At 36.4% G+C, this 6,678-nt stretch overlaps 1 protein-coding gene across 1 annotated transcript in view; it reads right to left on the reverse strand.

Moving 5' to 3' along the window:
* SNX2 (sorting nexin 2) overlaps window positions 1–6,313 on the reverse strand; it is a 370,668-nt gene extending 364,355 nt beyond the window's left edge. Inside the window, exon 1 of the mRNA XM_069087818.1 lies at window positions 6,309–6,313. The gene's annotated coding sequence lies outside the window, so the exon portion shown is untranslated. The remainder of the gene's footprint in view (window positions 1–6,308) is intronic.
* Window positions 6,314–6,678: the final 365 nt, after the last annotated feature.

A 6,678-nucleotide genomic window follows, 5' to 3' on the forward strand; every position in this document is an offset into this window, starting at 1 on the left:
GTAGACCCCACCTAGCTGAATCCATTCTTTCTCTCCTAGTTTAACCTGAGATCTTAACTTGCTCCCAATTAAAGAGCTCATTTACTTTTGTTAATTTTTTGTACATTCTAGTCTGTAGAATTTCTTCAACTTCTCTTTTGCTTGGATAAATGAGCTGTCTCATTATTTACTATTCATGATGCTCTTAACCATCTTTTAGTGGAAAAGGTCTAAGCTAGAAAGTGTTAGCTAATGTCTAACTTCCTGCTTAAGAGTAATCTGGAAAATAGTTTTCCTTCTAAACCTAGACTCATACCCCTGTACTAGAGATATTTGAGGTTTCAGGGATAGATAGAATTATATCTAAGTATAGTTTGATTGTTCTTTTAGAAAGGAGAGATTACCTGGTCTTGGCAGTCCTGTACCTTTTCTGTCCCTACCTCCCCATGTAGGCTGGCAGCAGAGCTTTCACGGCTCTTACTTCACACTCCCCATTCTCCCAACCCCTAAAGGAAGAAAAAAAGTTTCTCTCCAGATGGGCTAGGCCAAATTGGACCTTTGATCACATGCTACCTGTGATTTGTAGGTCCTACACTAAATAAGCAAAAGTTATTCAAATGTGGAATGGGCTGTCTTTAGAGGTAGGAGATCTCCCTTCATTGTAGATTTTCATGTGATGTCTGAATAAATCGCTTCTTGGAGATGCTGTAAATATTAGGATTCTGTGAAATGTAAACTATCATTTCATCATCTCTATGAATCCCATATAAAGTGATAGAGTTGAGTTCTTCCATACAGCTCTAATATTCCGTGATCTAGAAAAGCTCTTTATGCTAAACCATATGATAGGTTATGGGAGTTTCTACAAACTCTAGAGAGGAAAGTATAATTATCATTAAGATGTTTATGTTTTTGCATTTCTCTTGCAAATGCATAGTGTTGGAATTCATGAAATTAATGATACAAATGAAATTCACTACATATGACACTCCAGCAGAGAAAATAACCCAATCAGTTCCCTTTGTTGCATCTTTTGCATCATTATACATAACTTTTTGTGAAAGTGAGCAAATCGAAGGTGCCTTGGCAAAAATTTTTGTGCCTTTAAAAATGCATAGAATGTGTAGGAGGTGGGCTGTGCTTGTTGTTCAAACCCTCTCCCTCTATTTAATAAGTGCTATTTATTTTTCCCAATTGTTCCCTTTAGGGGCACTATATTAACTATGGAATACTTTGCTAGCTATATTATTACTAAACTAACAACTTGCTCATGTCAAGAATCACTTTCAGAATATAATAAACTTTGCTTTCTGATACATTTGGAATATTAAAGGTTTGGGAAAATTCTATCTTTCTGCAATGTGAATGACTAAGTGGCAAAATATGGAAACATCTCAACTTTTTACCCAAAGGACTGATTTTTCCTTGAGATGTGGGTCCACTTGGAAAGTAGAGTACATACTACTTGACAAAGTATATTTTCTTATGCAGTACAGAAGGAAGTAAAAGGACTTGTGAAGAAAAGAGGGAAGAATGAATTCACTGAATTTGCCTGGTTTTGACTGCTTTTCTCTCCTGCTTCTATTCATTTCTTCGCCAAACACTTATTATGCACCTACTGTGTCCAGGATACAGTAGGCACTTAGGGAGATTAAAAAATAATAGTCCCCACCTTCGAGTAGTTTGTAGCCATGAATCCTGGAAACTTTTGTTTGTCTTTGGAGAGGAAATGGAGAGGAGTAGACATTAGAAGAAGGGAAGGTGGCCTTGACCCAAAAAATATAGTATCATTCTGAAAAATGATGTCTTGATTTGGGGAATTAATGATGGGCTGAAAAGAAAATGGAAGATCATTTAGAAAATAAAAATTAAGTGAGTCTCTGGGTCTGGGATAGGGTATATAATATTGCCTTTCTGGGCACAGAAGAGAGAATTCCATCTACTTCAGTCCCTGATTTTTTACTTGGACCAGATTCCTAATGCCATAATAGCTCCTGACATTACTGTATCTCAATTAAAAAGGAGATACTCTGATATCTTTGGGGAGTGGACTTCAGGTGTCAAAAAGGTAGCAAGAAATGGGGTGGGAGGTGGGAGAAAGAACTGGAGATAGGAGATCAGAAAGCTAGAGAAAAGTCCTGGCTATTGTCCAGTTGTGAATCAACTATATAGGCAGTCATTAGTCAAGATAATGTCACAAGAAAAACATTTTACTTGCTTTCTGGTCACATTCATTGGAATGCAAAGGCAATATGAGTTCAAATTCTATGGTTTTCCTCAACAATGTCTTTTTCAGACTTTGAATAGTCCTTGATTTAAATGATTTTCCTTAGACACAGTGCCAAATCAGAAAGGTAGTTCATGAATCCCCCATAAGTCTTTGAAAGATTCTTCTAAGAAATACATAGAGAGAAAAATAAACATAGAGAAATGAAAGATAAAGGAGCTAAAGAAAAATAAGTTGCCATTTCTGAAGCTTATAGAACAAACATGCACCGAAATACAATTCTGAAACCTAACTTCACTCTCTTCTGCATTTGCAACCCATTTTCAGTTAACAACCATCTAATTCCAATCATTTAAAAATACCCACAGTCATTTATTCCTCATCCAATTTCCAAAGAAAATATATTTGAATAACAGAATTTTAGAACAGGAAGGGATTGAAGAGAACAATTATTTTAATAAATAATAAAGAATTTTACAGGAGAACACACCTAATATATATCCACCTTTATCTATGTTGCTTCAAATTACCGTCTTTTAAAAAATACAGACATACATTTCTACACAGTTGAAATCAGTGTAAATATATTAGTATATGCCCTACTTTTTTCATTTAATGTTATAACACACACACATCTGTACCCACATACTTAAAAAATACCACTATAGTATTTAATCTTTGTGTTAATATTATAATTGGCTCGTATGGTCCTATATATTGTATATTTGGGTTATTTTCCATCTAGTTTTGTTATTTTAAATAATTCTGCCATGAACATTTTTGCATAAATAGCCATTTTTCTTTAGTAACCTCCTCATTTTATTAATGAAGAAACTGGAACCCAGAAAAATAAGGTTAAATGAGACCCAGGGTCACATAGCTAATTAGTAGCCTAGCCAAGACTACAACTGAAGCTTTCTTACTTCCAATTCAATGTCTTTGCCACTACATCAACCTTCCTCCCTTGCTCTAAGAACATTTCTTAAAAGACCAGGATATTGGCTTCTAGTATTTCAGTGAAAAACAGGCTACTGTTCCTCAATGAAGGACAATATCTCCCTCTGCTGGCTTAAAAGGGGAACTGAAAAGTTCCATCTGATAAAATAGGAACTCAGTGGGGGAAATGAATTTAAAGCTGTAATGAACAGCTTTGTGTGTATCTAAATATTTAGAGAACACTGTGTTTGTTTCCACTCCCATTTTAGTTGCTTTTGTCTCCCTCTGCCCCCAACCCCCAGTTGTCTCCTTCTTGTTCATAGATGTTCACTGACCCTTTGGATTAGTGTCAGACTTGGATTTTACAACCCTTTAGGAGATAGAGGACTATAAAAATGCAAATACAAAGATTTGACAGTGGGAACTCCAGCCTAGAAAACATCTCTCTCATCTGTGTTCCACTGAAATATTGCTGGAAGGCCAGAAGGGATTAAGGAACTCAGGAAGTGTGTCCTTAATGCATTCAATCAAACAATCAAGTATTTATTAAGCCCCTACTATATGCCAGGTATTATTCTATATGCTAGAGATACAGAGAGCAAAGCAGAATCATTCTTCCCTTTACATTTTAACAGGGAAGACAACATATACATATATAGGTATATACAAAACATATGTAAAGTAGAAACAAGTAACTTTGGAAGGGAAGGCACTGGAAGCCACGGGACCAGGAAGGGTCTCATGTTGATGGTAGTAGCACTTGAGCAGAGACTTGAAGGAAACTAGGGATTCCAAGAGGTTGGAAAGGAAGAGGAAGAGAATCTTAGACATGAGGACAGACAATGTAAAAGCACAGAGATGGGAAACCAAGTGTCATGCATGAAGAATGCAAGGAAGCCAGTATGGTAGTGTGGAGTGGAGAGGGCATATTTTAAAAGACTAGAAAGATAGGAGGGGGCTAGTGTGCAATGAACTTTAGATGCTCAAAGAGTTAATAGGGAGCCACTGGCATTTACTGTGTTGGGAGGAGAGGCATGGGCACTTTGGTCAATGTGTGTAGGAAGGTTTGGAATGGAGAGAGACTTTAGGTAGAGGGACCAATTAGAAGATTATTGCAATACTACAGATTGTGGATGAACTACACTATGTGAACAGAGAGAAGTGATAGGATGTAAAATATGGTAAAAAGTTAGTGAGGTTAAAGTTGCTGTCCAGAGTGACTGGAAGGATGATGGTGCTCTCAAATGTAACAGGGAAGTTCTGAAGAAAGTGAGGTTTGGGGGAAAACTTATGAATTCTATTTTGGACCTATTGAGTTTGAGATACCTATGGGTTATTTAGTTCAAGATATTCAGCATCTAATTGGTGATGCTAGACTAAACTCTGGATTAAAAGGTTGGATATATAGATCTTGGATTCATCTGCATTGAAATGATAGCTGGAACTATGAGAATTGATAAGGTCACTAAATAACAGTGTAGTGAGCAAACAGTGTGAAGGATGAAGTCTTTGGGGGTATACCCATAGTTAGAATGATGAATATTAATCCATCAAAAGAGACTGAAAAGAGTGATTAGACAGGTGGGAGAACTAAGAGAAAGTAGTGTCTAGAAGACCCGGAAAAAAGGGAGAGGGTCATCAAAAGTGTCAAGTGCTGTAGAAAGATCAAGACAATTAGTATTGAGTAATGACCAGTGCATTTGGCAGTTAGACAAAGAGGGAGAGAGTAGTTTCAGCTGAGTGATAAGGTGAGAAGCCAGATTAAAAAAAGAATGAAACTAGAGGAAGTGGAGACAATGAGTATAGATAGCTTTTTCTAGGACTTTTGCTGAGAAAATAAGGAAAGATTTAGCATAATGGCTAGAAGTAGTCATAGGAGCCAGTAAATTCATTTTTTTAATGGGTGGGAGAAATATGGGGTTATTTGTCAACATTAGGGAAAGAGCCAATAGACAAAGAAAGATTGACTAGTAGAGAGAGGAGGGCGATGAAAATGGTGGCAATCTTCTGGACAAGATAGAATGAGATAGGATCAAGTCTACATGTAAAGCATTTGACCCTGGTAAGTAAAAGGACTACTTTTTTTTTTTATCAGAGTCTGAAGCAAGAATGAGATAGCAAGGTAAGATGTCAAAGGAGTATGAGATGAAAAAAATTAAAAAAAGGGAGCTTAGAGTGAAGAGCCTTAATTTTTTTCTCATTAAGTATGAGATAAGGTCCTGAAAACAGAGGGTGGGAGTGGATAGGAAAAGAGCCATCCAGCTTGGTTCCTTTTCACCAAATGCTGATTACACAAAGACAATCACAAATTGCATATAAACCCATCGAAAAAAAAACAGCAAATAGAAATTAGAGAAACTCTACAGGTTGGAATCAGTTTAGGAGGAGTAAAAAGATTGTTTTGCTGTGATGATGGGTCCAGTTGAGATTAGAAGACATAAATTTGTAGGTGATCTTGTAAGCATAGTTAAATGACTTCGGTCATGCCTACTCATGGTAACTTAGCAGAAGCTTTACTATAGAATAGCAGTAGCCAGGTGAGTAATAAATAAATAACAGTAGGTTTTAGCTTGACTAATTTTTCCAGCAATGGTAGCAAGGCTATCTTCACTGAAGGTTTTAACCTTCTCGTTCTGGTTATAGAGAAACTTCCTTATACCTCACCTTATCAAAACAGGCATGTTTGGGGGAGCTTAATTCCTAAACTATGAGAGGGAAGAAATAGAAGAATATTTTGTTTATTCAGGAATATGATTAATACTGTTGTCTATTATTTCTCTTGATTCTGTTGTTTTATTATTCCCTTTTGCTCCAATTAAATGTTTTGTTTGTTTCGATGCTTCATGCCTAAGTTCATTAGTACATTGGGTAAATGAAGACCTAAACCAGAATTAATTTAATAATTCTAAGTTGTAGTTTCTTTTAACTGGGTTGGGGGGAATGAGTTGAAATAGATGGATTACTACTAAATATTCCCCCAATTTAAGCCTGAATCGGAAAAGATCAGGTATGATGTAAGATTACAGTTATAATAGTTGACACTGTTGGTGGAGCTTTGCATTGGTCCAGTCATTCTGTAAAGCAATTTGGAGTTGTTCTAAGAAGTGGCTAAAATATCCACACCCTTTAACCAATAGATCCCATTGCTAGACAGTGATAAAAGGGACCCCATGTACTAAACAAGTTGTGATACAAGAATGAATGTGATGGACTGTTACCCCACAAGAAGAAATGATAAAAGATGGTGAATGAAGAGATGTTCTGACATTCATCCCTCATGTCTCCCAGGATGGTGTCTCTCTTTATGCTGCAAAGCTTGTGGGTGCAGGCCTTTCAGTTTTCTCTTTGGTTAATTTACTTCAAAGTATCCTCAATCTTACCAAACATACACAAGCATCTCGCCGTTTTTCTATTCTTTAAATGAGCCTATTCTATTTTGGGTATGTGAACAAAAGGAATAAAAGACCTTGCCTTGATCCTGGACTAATACTTGAACCTCTGGTTTATATCTAATATAAATCATAGATACAGAACCA

This window comes from Petaurus breviceps, unplaced genomic scaffold (genome assembly GCF_028583685.1).
Source record: "Petaurus breviceps papuanus isolate PSGF00001 unplaced genomic scaffold, PetGlider_PUasm1.0 183, whole genome shotgun sequence".
Taxonomy (NCBI): domain Eukaryota; kingdom Metazoa; phylum Chordata; class Mammalia; order Diprotodontia; family Petauridae; genus Petaurus; species Petaurus breviceps.